This window comes from Pinus tabuliformis, chromosome 1_2 (genome assembly GCF_031772625.1).
Source record: "Pinus tabuliformis cultivar Carrire ecotype Pingquan chromosome 1_2, CPIR1, whole genome shotgun sequence".
In the NCBI taxonomy this organism is placed as follows: domain Eukaryota; kingdom Viridiplantae; phylum Streptophyta; class Pinopsida; order Pinales; family Pinaceae; genus Pinus; species Pinus tabuliformis.
The window spans coordinates 985,117,555-985,131,509 of NC_142298.1; positions in this window are offsets into that span (position 1 = coordinate 985,117,555).

Genomic DNA, 13,955 nt, shown 5'->3' on the forward strand with positions numbered 1-13,955 from the left:
TCTTTCTCATAATAGACATGCATGATTTTTTGATGAGGGAATCTTCAGTTAACTGGAGTAGCACTAGTTGAGTGGATTAATGCATCAACTGATTATTACTCACTATTAGTTCCTCAAACAGTTTGGAACTAATTTAACTGGACTTAACTCAGTAAACTGAGTTAACTAATTACAACTCAAGCTTATCTCCTTAATTTAAGGGATAACTCTTGCATGACTTCAGAAAGACTTATAACTTGAATTTTTCCAACTAATTAATTTAAAATAAATTAATTAATTATTTCCAAGTAGCCGTTAAGACTAAATTCGATTTTAATTCACAATTTAGTTCAAGGACAAATTAAATTGGAATATTCTTATTGCCATATTTCAACACTCCCTCTCAGCAAGAAAGGGATTATCTGCCACCCCGAGCCTATCTCTATGGAACTTGAATTTACACTTTGACAATGCCTTTGTCAAAATGCCAGCATCTTGCTCCTCTGTTGAAATATACTACAACAACTTGATCCTCTCGACCTGTAAAAAGCCAAGGGCAACAACTCTTGCCTTATGCTTCTCCACACTACCATCAATAGCTTGTTTTACCTTGTAAAGCCAACAGGAACTCACAACTAACTTGTTCTCTAGTCTCGGAACCACGTCCCAAACATTGTTACGAACTATGGAGTCATACTCCTCCACCATAGCATCAACCCAAATCGGCTGCTACACTACTTCCTCAAAGGAAGATGGCTCGGTCTCAACACATTCCCCAGTAAGGGCCATGTATCTAGTGTACCTCTCAGTTGACCTCCTCTGTCTGTGCTGAGAAGATGGTGTTCCCACATTCTTTCTCGCATCCTCCAACAATCTGTCAGCTTCTCTTGTGCAGTTTCATCCATCTCTGGAAGACTCTGCTTGAGTGGATGTCTCCACTCCTTAAACCTCTACATGCGGCTACTCCGCATCAGTCTGAGGCTCCTAATCCTTAGGAACCAATAGTTTCTCCACAACCTCTAGTTGGAGATCCCTCTCAAGGGAAACTCACATGGCCTTCTGCTCATCAAACTTGAGATCTCTACGAACCAGTGTCCTCCGACTGGTATGAAAGTACACTCGATAGTTGTGAGGTGTATCAGTGTACCCCACAAATATCCCCAACTCTGCTGTCGGCTCAAGCTTCTTTCGTGCATCCTTTGTCACATGGCAATATACCGATGAGCCAAAGGTCCTGAAGTGACCCACATCTGGTCTCTTACCGAAGAAAGCTTCCTCTAGTGTCTTCATAACAACTATGTGGTGCGGGCTTGTATTCTACAAATAGACCACTATGTTGCATGCCTTAGCCCACAAGTGAAGTGGTAGGCCTTGGTCATGCAGCATTTCCCATGCTGCCCCTACAATAGTTATGTTCTTCCTCTTGGCCACCCCATTCTGCTGTGGGTTATGAGGTGTCGTCAACTCTCATTTAATTCCTTCCACTGCACAGAATTCCTTAAAATTTTGAGAGACATATTCTCCATTGTTTTCGCTTCTCAAGGCCTTGATCTTCTTCCTTGACTCTTTCTCGACCAAATATTTGAACTCACAAAAATTTGTGAATGTTTGATCCTTCTTCTGCATTAAATAAATCCAGCATTTACGAGAATAGTCATCAATGAAAATCACATAATGCCCTTGCTTCGCTGTGGATGCCGTTGAGAATGGTCCACACAAATCAGTATGAGCTCATTCTAAGATAGCCTCTGCTCGACTATCTCGATCATGAAAGGAAGACTTGGTGTACTTTCCCAAGGTACAACCTTTTCTTGTGTCAACTTTCTCAAGTTTACCTTTGGGAAGTCCTACAGATATCTGCTACATTATCTTCAAAGCCTCCTGATCCAAATGGACCAAATTCCTGTGCCACAACACGCCAATGTCTTGGCTTTGCACCAATTTTGCTTTCATAATCAATGCTACACAATCATCTACCTCTAGTTTATAGATATTCTTCACCTGAATCCCTATCCTCTTAGTCGGATCCATGGCTATGTGTCTTAGGAACACCTTTCCTTTACCGAAGACAACATCGTAGCCTTTGTCCTCCAACATCGTGACCAATACCAAGTTCTTCTTAAGTCTAGGCACATACATCACATCTGTCAAGGTGGGAGGAGCTCCATGCTCCCTCTGAAAAGCAACCGTACCCACTCCTGAAACACTATACCTTCCGTCGTCACCCATCTCTATGCACATCTTGAGGTATTTCTCCTCCAAGGCACTGAATAAATTTTTATCACCTATCACGTGGAATGAGGCTCCACTATCAAGATACTAGACACAACCCATCAATGATGACACCAGGCATGTGATGAGGGTAAAGTCCATTTTGAACTGAGAGGATAATGCATCACCTTCCGATCCTTCTGAGGATCCCTTCTTGGACTTCTTCGATGGGAAATTAGTGGCATAATGTCCAATCTTTTGACAATTAAAGCATCTTACTTTAGACATGTCACCCTTCTTCCCTCCATGAGAAGAATTCGATTTGAAATGAGAAGCCTTCCCCTTCCCTTTCCTTGCCTTACTTGCTAACGCCATATTTTCTTCATCATCATTCTTGGATGAAGAACCATATCATGTGCTCCTCCTGACCTCCTCCTGCATAAGATCCAACCATAGTCGTTCACAATCTGACAGTTTCTACCTTCCATTTACAGAGCCCTGGTAGCTATTCCAACTCTTTGGAAGGCCAAGGAGAGCAAGGCTCACCATATCCTCATCGGCAGTAGTTATTCCCACACTGCCAAACTCATCTCTGTAGGCGGTGAGCTTGTTCAGATATGTGGAAATAGTATCGCCCTTCTCCATCTTGATTCTTCAAAGCTTATCCTTGAGCGCCAATTTCTTCTAGTCGCTACTGTTCTGGTAGAGGTCGCTCAATCTCTTCCACATTGAAAATGTAGTATCCTTCCCATGAAGACTCGAGACAATATGGTCTCAAACCCCCTCAAGGATGATCCGTCTTGCCTTCGCCACACACTTCTTCCACTCATCCAACTCTTTTCCATTAGTTGAAGTTGGCTTTGGGATTTCTTGATCAATGAATTCCTTGAAGCAATTGTCTTCTAATACAAACTCCATTTTATCTTTCCATGCTATGTAATTCGAGCTACTTTCCAAGGCATACTCGAGTCTCAATCCATATAATGCCATTGGCCAACCTTGAAGTATGAGATGAATTCGATTTGCACTTGCAACCCCGAACTTCAAACTTCGAATTCCCTTCTCAGTATATTGCTCACACCTCTGATACCATGTAGAAAATCTGTGTAGGTTAACCCGATAATGCAATATAAATCAAAGAAGAATACTATAACCTACTTCTACTATCAATTTGGGGAAGCTCAAAGATCGATCTGAATAATATAACCACAAGAAGAAGAATCAATGGCATAATACACATGAAAATACTTTGGGGAAAGCCTCAGCTAAAAACCCCACACTATTGTATTATCATACATGGTGGAAATACATAGGAATTATACAAAGCCTTAGCTCTCATAGCTAGCCAGCTCTTAGTACAATCCTCATAGATGCTCAAAGGCAATCTTGGCTTCTCTCATGTCTTCCTCTCTGCCCTCCAAGCTCCTATTTCCTTGTGCTGTTTCTTGTGGATGATTAACCTATTACCAAGTGGAAAACCAATCCTTCAAAACTGTGCAATCCTCAAGGATAAATCCTTGACTGCATGCATGAGTTTTCTCCATGAGAAAACACATGCAACTGATAGTACACTATCCTTGATCATTAATCTCAACTGGTTATTTCTCAGAATAGACATGCATGAGTGTATGATGAGGGAATCTTCAGTTAACTGGAGTAGCACTAGTTGAGTGCATTAATGCATCAACTGACTATTAACTCACTATTAGTTCCTCAAACAGTTTCGAACTAATTTAGCTGGACTTAACTCAGTAAAGTGAGTTAATTAATTACAACTCAAATATAACTCAATCTTATCTCCTTAATTTAAGGGATAACTCTTGCATGACTTCAGAAAGACTTCTAACTTGAATTTGTCCAACTAATTAATTTAAAATAAATTAATTAATTATTTCCAAGTAGTTGTTAAGACTAAATTCGATTTTAATTCACAATTTAATTCAAGGACAAATTAAATTAGAATATTCTTGTTTCCATATTTCAACAAATATTATATAGATTGTTTAGTATTTATATTTCATATTGTTTGTTTGATGATTAACTGATTCCAGCAGATATGGATGTAAACACAATGATAGTTTCTATGGCCGCACATGCCTACGAGAATGGTCTGTTAGTTTATCATGACACATCATCTATTGCGAATACATTGCATCACTCTGTTATAGCAGATGAGGCATATAAGTATTTTTCAAATCAACCTTGTGTTGGTAAAGATGGAAACATAATTCATGTAAAAGAGTTGTGCTTTCTAAAGAGCATGAGCATCTTCCTGCAATACATGCGTCGACGTTACCAAGCACCACTAGAGGTTTTTTATCTTTAATATACTCCACAATTTCTTTTGAGTTTCACTTATAGAGATCCTCTGAAAATCAATATGTGACAGCTGGTGGTGGTTATGAAAAACAGGTATTTAGTGTGGTCAACCAAGTCTTGTGTTGTAACTTCACAAAACGTTACAAACAGATGCTTCAAAGATACAACAAAGTGATGTGCTTAGCAGAGCTGTACAAGCCATACATCTTCTTTAATGGAAGGTTGTGTTGTGCTTAAATTTATTTTCTAGTTGATAATTATTCAGTTTATCATAGGTGACCGTGTAACTACTAATAGGTTTTACATAACAAACACTGAAGGCCTGTGGGAAACAATGCCAGAGGAAGACAATAAGGTGTTAAATTCTAAGCCAATTGTATTGATTAGGTTCATTACTTTTCAGATGTTCCTATCCCTCGACTAGTTAAATATGTGCTGAAGTGAGAAATGTTGGAACTGCCAGCCCCCAAATCTAGTCAACATCTTTTATTTTATGCTATGACTATAAAGGGGTCCAAAGGAGTTTCCTTTGGTTAACCATCACAAGTTGTGATTCTGATGAAGGATATAGAGAGGATTTTTCTTCTTTACTGAATAAATTAACTCAATGTGCTACCTTGTTAGATGTTTCCTACTGATGCAGCAATAAAGTTCCATAAATCATTCAAAGAGAAACTTTGCTAGACTTGTTTTGTGATGTATGAATAAAAATTCCACTGCAATAGGGGAGTGTAATGTTTCTTCTATTCTTTATTTTTATTAAACAATCATTATTAATATATAAAAGTGTAATATGGTTTATTCATTCATGTGAAATTTATGTATTTTTATGAGATATCAAATATTTTTATTCCATCACCTGACTACAGTAAAATGATTTTATAAAAGAGCATAATAAATGTTTTTTTAAGATAAAATGATCATTATATGAGTTTATCAGTGTCATATCATTGTTTATATTGGTTTTTATTCATTTTGATCATTAAAAATATAAATGATATTAGAATTCTTTATTATAGAAGAGATATGTTTTTGCTTGGATGCACTAATTGAAGTATGTTTAGAAGTATCATTCTAAGTTATCATTAGATTAGTGGAGTTTTAGTTAAATTTTAATTGAAATTCTAATAGATTATAATTGGACAAGTTTTATAAGAGTAGTTTAGAGTTATGGAAGAGATTACTATCAATATTAAGAAAACCAAGACCATTTTAAAGTGTAAGTCCCAATAATCTAACCACATAAAAATATCCAATATATTGAAGCTTATGTTTCTATTTTAAAATGATATTTTTTATAATTATAGCGGAATATAAAATATATGTTACGAGAAACAGGAAACAAAACGAGAAATGAGAAATGAAACGAGAAAGGATAACGATAATAGATAGGAGAGTTTGTAGGTTTCGCATATAAGAGACAAGGAGAGAGAAAAAACAAGATCAAGGGTGAACAATATAAAACAATGTTAATCATAAAAAACCAATTTTTCTACATGTGAAATTCTAAAGAAACACTCATAAAGAGTGATTTAGTTTTAATAAAGAAGTGATAGTTTGACAAATCCAAAAATGTAGTCAATCATTAATTCCAAAAAAATAGCAAACATTTATGGGAATAAGAGATTTGAAATGTAAATAACTAAATGTATATTTTTTAATATAGACATATTTTTAAAGCCACTTCTAACAATTCATATGTAAAAGACAAATAAACTTAATAATCTAGATTTTCTAGCTCATTTTCTAGAATGGTTGTTGAGCTTGACCCAATAATTTGGAAAAGCATTATTTTGGTTAGTAGACTTCTTGGTATTATCAAACATGTCTTCAGCATTGTCTCGTAGTGCCTCAAGTGAAACCTCATCATGTCTATCATCTCGGGATCCACCAGAATCACACATTCATGTGGGTCCACTTTTATACTCTAGTTGTTGTCGAGAAAAGAAATATATATTTGAGTGTATGAACACCAAATATTGTGTTTTTTGTTCCTAGGTGATTCCTCTTTGTTGAATGAATAAAGAAATATTCACTCCATTTTCTTTCACATGCAGATTGTAATAGCCCTGGTTAAAAATCCATGTAAAAAATAAAAGACAAGGGTCATGGACATGTATTCCCAGATGAATGGTGGGAAAGCCATCCTAGTGTGGGTGTTCATTTCAATTTATTATGGCTAAGGAAATTGGCAAAGGATTTGGAAAGAAAAATGGAATTTTTGGCACATTTATTTATGAAAATAATGGAAATTAGGAGAAAAGGAAGGTGAAAGGTCATAGGTTGCATGTGAGGAGGAAAATGAAGAAAAATAATGGAAATTGAAGAAAATAGAGGCCTCATTAATAAAAAGGCTTCTGAAGATCAGTTGACAAGCTCCTTTCTCAGGCTTGAATTGGATCAAGAAAGGCAAAGAAGGTAAGAGGGAGGAAGGAGCAAGCATGGAAGAGCGGGATCAAGTAGCTACTAGAATATTCTTTACAGGTATTGATTTGCATGTGTGATTTCCTTACTATATTTGGCATGAATTGTTTTGCACGTGGTTCTTTAATATTATGGCATGGTATTTTCTAGGCGTGACAGTGATTTTAGCCTAGCATTTCCTCTAGATAGCCATGGTGTGATGGGGTTCTCATGTTTTCGTTCAGTTGGATTGCTAGATGGATTCGAAGCTGAGTGAGGTGTGTCTTCGAAAGAAATAACACATGGCCTAGTTATCCTTGAACTAGACTGTGGATTGTGGTAAATCTGTTGGCCTAGTGACCTCTGAACTAGACTGTGGGTTGTAGTAAAGCCAGGTATTGTGTGCCTTGGTGGGCTTCGGAATCCTCAACTGGTTAATGACAGGATATATAGTAAAGCCTATTAGTGGCTGCCCTTGGTTAGGCCTAGGAATCCTTGCCTGTGAATGGAGGGATATACAGTAAAGCCTAGATGGTGGGGTTTTAGTTAGGGCCTAGTGATTCAGTGTGGATTGTGGTAAAGCCTAGAGACTGGTGTCTTGGTTATGGTGTAGTGATCCTTGGATCAAACTATGGATTGTGGTAAAGCCCAAAGACTATGAGACATGAAAATTCCTCACGATGTAGGTGGAGAAATCTATTGGCATCCATGCCTATTTTGGCCTAGTGATCTTGTGGAGATCAAGGTAAATCATGTTATTACTTGATTATTGTGTTGGTGTAGTCATCTATGATGGATTACGGTAAAGCCTAGTTTCTATTAATGAGGGTGAGGTGGTTTAACCTCAGGATGCCCTGGTTGGTTCTTTTGTTTTGAGTCCCACATTCATGATAAGAATATGGCACGGGGATGATTGGTTGAAGAGAGCTTTGGCTTAGCCAATATATAGGCGGATGGAACGTGGTCATCCCATCCCAGATTGGCTTTCGCATTCATTAAGAAGAGTTTTTTTCCTTGACATCTTATGTGTAAATGTACAAGTTTATATATGGATTCTATGGCTGATGTATCCTTGATGTTTATGTTGTTATTATAATGGTTATAAGCATGTATTATGACATTGGTGATGTATGGCTCTCCTCATGTTTTGATTTGTAAATGAATAAACAATGTATATATGACCTAATAGATGATAATGCAGTTAATGATATAAGAGAACAATGCTTCTTAGTGATTCTCAGATAAGTATGAGACCCTTATGCTCAGATCTGTTGTTTAAACCTGTAGATTACATATTTGTGGCATGTTTGACGAAATGCTTGTCATGGCTAGTAGGAGTCTAGTCAAGTCCATGTTCAAGTAATTGCATGTGTATACTTATTTTTTTGTTAACTTTCAGTTCTGACAGTGTCATTGAATTATGAGTAGTGACCTAGGCTCTGGGCCTAAAAAAGTGGCGCAAATCCTGGAGTAGCAAACACGTGTCTGAGGAGAAAAGTCCTCATATTCATACATACCCATGTTGTGGGAGCATCTGAAGCCTCCTAGATGCATGCTTCTCTATATCATGGGAGTGTACGAGGTTTTAATGGTCTAAAAATTCATTTGGTCTTAGGGGTTGGTTACCTGAGTGGTTGCAATGACTCCTAGGAGTTCTATTGCTAATGTGGAAGGTATGTGTGGTGTGTTTTCGTATGTTACACTTACTTAAGGTCAGCTAGGAGGTTGAATCCCATTATAGTGGCCTCTCGTTGCATATTTACCCTTGTTGGCCAATTACTTGGGTAGGTGTGGGATGAGGGTGTTACAGAGTGGTATCAGAGCAGGTTGTACTCTCTTTGGGTCATATCTGATACCATAGCGTGGTATTAGAGCGAGTTGCGCTCTCTTTGGTTCATATCTGATACCACTGATTCATATTAGAGCGAGTTGTGCTCCCTTTAGGTCATATCTGATACCATAGAGTGGTATCATAACATGGTTCACCCTTCGGACTAGATGGGTGGTGTGTTGGTCATGCATTCATGTCAGTTACATATGTGTTCTTTATGCTTGTGGTCCATGTGCTTGTTGCATTTTCATGGTGTTGATCATGGTTGTAGTGATGACGCCATGTGTAGGATTTGATGATGTTGTTGTTGGGATGCGTTAGTCATGAATGCATGTCAGTTGCATATGCATTTGTTATGCATGTCAGTGTCTATATGTTATTATGCATGCATTGTCATGGTTACGGTTATGTATGTATGGTAGGTTACGCATGCATTGTGAGGTCATTGTATGCAATTATGTTATCATGATGTTATTGGTATGTTATGATGCTAATGAGTTGGTTGAGATAAAGAAGGATATGCAGACTATTAGAGAGAGGTTGCAGCACTAGACTTTTGGGTAAGAGAAGATTTTCATACAAGCTTGTTTGTTTGGAAAGCAGGTATGTAGGTTAAGGATTGTTATATGCATTATGATTACATGTATGCCCTTCATTCAATTGATGTTATGGAAATTAGGGGAATTTTGAGGTCTAAAATGGGACTCCTAAGGAAATTATAAAATAATAGTGGAAATAATCAAATAAGATTAGATTACATCATCAAATTTTAGAGGGAAAAAAGAAAAAACTATTTTTTTCAACTCGTATTTTCAAGTTATCTCCAAATGGGTTTACTCAAATTTCGAGCGGAAACACTGGTTGGATGCAAAATTTGATTCCTCATCCAAGGAGTACCCATGTTTCATACTTTCGACGGACCCCTCTACATGGAAAATGATAAATACATGAAAAATGTGATTGCAATCACACTGCTTCATGTATTTCTCATTTTTCGTGTAGCAAGATCCATCGAAAGTATGCAACATGGGTACTCCTTGGATGAGGAATTAAATTTTGTATCCAGCAAGTACTCCCACACAAAATTTGAGTAAAACCTTAGGGAGATAAGTTAAAAATATGAGTTGTAAAAGTAGTTTCATTATTTTATTATTTTTTAATATTTTTACTTTTTTACTCCAAAAAATTGTGAATCATCCCCCATGGTTGAAATAATCATATTCAATCCTATTGGTTTTTATTAAGTGTATTTTGGTTGTACATTTTTCTTAGGAGGCCAATTTTAGACCTCAAAAGTCCCCTAATGTACATACATGATAGATGTTAGTTTATTAGTGCAGTCATATGCACATGTGCCAGATAATCATGAATAATAATAACATCTGGGTGTATGAATTAATATTATTGTTTTATGTTATATAACTTGATGACTATGTTATATGTTGTTAATGAGTATGTTATGGGTTAGCTTGTTGTTGTTATATGCTAGTCACTTGATGATTGGGGTTATTACATTAAGATCTTGTTGTTATAAGTATCATACTAATTTGGATTGGTATATAAAAATGTTTAGGGTTATGACATTCAGGTATGAGTTAATATATTGTGATATTAAGTCATACTAATATAGACTAAATTTTCATATGTGATTGTTATGCATGAATGATAATTGTTTATGAGTTTATGATGTGAACATATTATATAGTTACTGTTATCGATATCATGACCTTACTTATGGTTGAGTTGATATGTTGTGAAGTTATATTGTGCTATTATATATTAATTGTGTAGAAAAGATATCCTCCCCTGAGATACATTAAGGTATGAGCTTGCTTATGTCATCTACCCTGTGCTTCAATTTTTTAGTATGTCATCTATTTGATCTTTGATTGTTTGATTATGTCATCTAGCTGATTTATTAACATGGTCTGTTTGCAAGTTGGTTGAATGTTTGATGAATTTCATAATATAAGTGTGTGTTCAAATGATCTTGTTTTAAGATGATTGTACTAACACATATGTGTTAACATGTACTTGAGTGTAGTATGTAACAGTTGTAGCATTATGTCTAATGACTATGAGTTGACTATGGATTATGACATGATTGTTAGCCTTGGTAAATGTTGATTTCAAATTGATGGATATGATTGTATTGATATTTGGAAGATTTGGTTGACATGTGTGAGAAGTTGCAGGGTAACGTGCTTGGCACAACAAGGTAAGGTGACTAGTGTATTGTTATGTTTATTTATGCACTAATAGTTATGTGTTTATGGCAATATGATGCAGGAGATTGCATGGAAAAGAGACTTCCATTAAATTCTGAAGAAGGCTTAGGTTGAGCTTTCCTTTGTAAGCACTAGGAACCATGTGGATTGATCCATGGTGTCTATTAAGAGTCTTGTGATTTCGATTCTTTGTGCTTTGTTTATGCTTGATTTGTAGCTTTGTTTACGTCTAGTGTATGGTCATACCACTTTGTTCACGGTGTCGTATTTTTATTGGTTTTTATGGTCTTCTTCTTGTTTGTTTATTGCGCTTTCCTTTTAATTTTTGAGTGTTGGGAATTGGTTGGGAAGGAGGAAAATTAATAGAGCTCAGGAGAATCAAAACGAAACCTAGCAGGTAATGTAAGACCTGAATGGAGTTTGGTGCATGAGTAAGGGAAGTTGAAGGTAAGAATATGAAAATCGGTTGGATTGGTTCAGTCCATTGGTCTAAATGCACAGTGGCAGTACAAATATGAGAAAGATAACAAGAAGGGTGAAGTAAATGGATCTAAGGTGTCAGATGGGTTCACTATGTTAGGAATGATTGTTCTCAATGTTGTGAATGGTGTGCACATATAAAGGGAGTTATCTTAACTTTGACCTTATGATATCTGGTAATTATGTTATGATCATGATCTCGTTGATGTTTATATATGTATGTATGTGTGGATTATGTCATTGTCTAACTGGGTCATGATTTTTGTATGCTAATGTTTATGTATATGTATCTATGTATCTAGGTATCTATGCCACTATTCAACATGGTTTTCAAGGATCATTCTTGGGGAGGAACGCTTGCTTATGCAGGTGTTGGCTGCGTGGGGCCTCGCCAAGGTTCAACGTTAGTTAGCCAAACAAATCCCTACACTACTGGCCCTTTTTGCATCAGCCTAAAGAGCGCGGACCGAAGTCTCACCCGAAGCAGTATGGGGGGATGCTAGAACCAAATTTCCACACCTTGAGATGGTCGTGATGTCAATTTATACCTTCCATTCCTGCCTCCGCGCAGATCACCAAGTTCTAGGGCTATGTCAGTCTATCCCTTTATTCCAGAATTCGGTACCTCTGTGAAGGGGTACGATTGACCTTCGCATAGCCTTAACCTGTGGTTTAGGTACTTTCATGCTACTAGGACAGCGTATTGTACAGATTTCCAAGTTACCTTAAGTGTCTTACTTATCTTATTAAACAATCACAGTTAGCACCACGTAAACAGATATTATTACTTGCATTTTATTAACTAATACAGTCACATACATTTTCGCATCACATGAACATTATATATTAAACCAAAAACACAATATAACTAGATGCATTAACAAGAAATAGATACACATAATTTGTAGAATACTTCTCTTTATTGATATCTTCAGACTATTACAGACTCTATCCGCCCTGCGCATACAGTTTTAGGGGTAGATGCACTCAACTGTGGACTTCCACCCTAGGCCTCTTCGCACTTAGCTGCAGAGGCTCTACCTACATTACGACCTGAAACATAGACTTCTTTAAAGACTTCCTCCTTATAGCTTAAGACTTATTCCTCCTTAGAGTTTACTTACATAGCTCTTTTTATACAATCCCATGATCCACAGACTATGGGTAGATCTTTACAGCTGACTTTACACTTTACAAAATAAGAGCAGACAACCCTTTATGACTTATTACACCTTCGCACTCCAAGACCACAAGATGTGGATACTTTACAACTTTATTACAAAATTTGACCCAGTACATGGGCTTTTAGTCCCAAAACTATCCTTGGGGGATTTCGTTCCAAACAGGCCCCCAACACAAACATCATGACTCACCCTCGTGTCACTCTGCGGGTGTGGAGATGTTAGCCTGAAGACCTCCCAGCTCAACCTGTATGAGCGCAACCTCAGCAATGCACTGTGCGGTCACCTGCTTTGCTTCTTCAACCATCTGCTTGGTCACTCCTCCTGAACTGTCGGCCTGAAGCTTCTGCTGAGTTTCTTGTAGAGTCGCAAGCTTTCCTTCACTAGAGGCCGTAATCGCATACACTTCGTCCAACCAGGCCTTTAGTTGTTCCTTCAGCACTGCCTCCTTGTGATGCACTGTATCTACCTGCTCTTTTAGCTGTTTGGCTTCCTACAGCTTGGCCAGTCTCTATGTGAGAGTGACAGTTCGCATTGTGCCTTTGACCTCGTCATAGCGCTGATGTAGCTCAAGCGCTTCTGTCTCCAACGACTATACATTAGGGTCCTCCTGCAAGCTCGTCAGGACCTTGTCATACCTCCATTCCATATATAATCCAATAACAATGAAAAAAATAAAAATTAACAGATAAATATTTATTAAACATATCAACATTTCATTGGTCGCAGCGACTATTACATATGGTCTAAGTATATTGATTACATTATTGAATTTTTGGTTTACACTCCATATTATTCTGTTATAAATTTATGAGCCATCGTTTCTTGGCTTCATTAATATGATGGGAGATCTGTCCTTACTGCTCATTGACGGTATCATTAATTGCGTGCTCAGACTGTCAAGTCTCTATCCAAATATCAGTCCAGCTAACTATTTTATTGGGACTGGCAATTAATTTTCCTTGCTCTGTCATGGTACACGGCATGGGTAGGCTTGTCCTCTACAGCTACACGTCTTGGGTTTCTCATGGCATCAACAGTGATCGACCGAGGTTTTCAATCCTATGGTTGAGATCCATTCGGATGGTTATTCATTCCTGTTTGCTATGGTTTTACCTCATTTGGCTCTACCTCCCTTCTCGACGCCCGATGGTTTCCCTCGCTCCTCACGCAGGCAGATTTGGCCTCTAGGTTTCGAGTTTCAATCTGGCTGAAAGGAGCTTAGGAGTAGGTTTATGGGGTTGTACCTCAATGGGGTGTATAACTGGTTCGAGGAGCTTGAACGGTAAGTTGTTTTTTTGTTATTTGCTTCTTTTGCAGTCC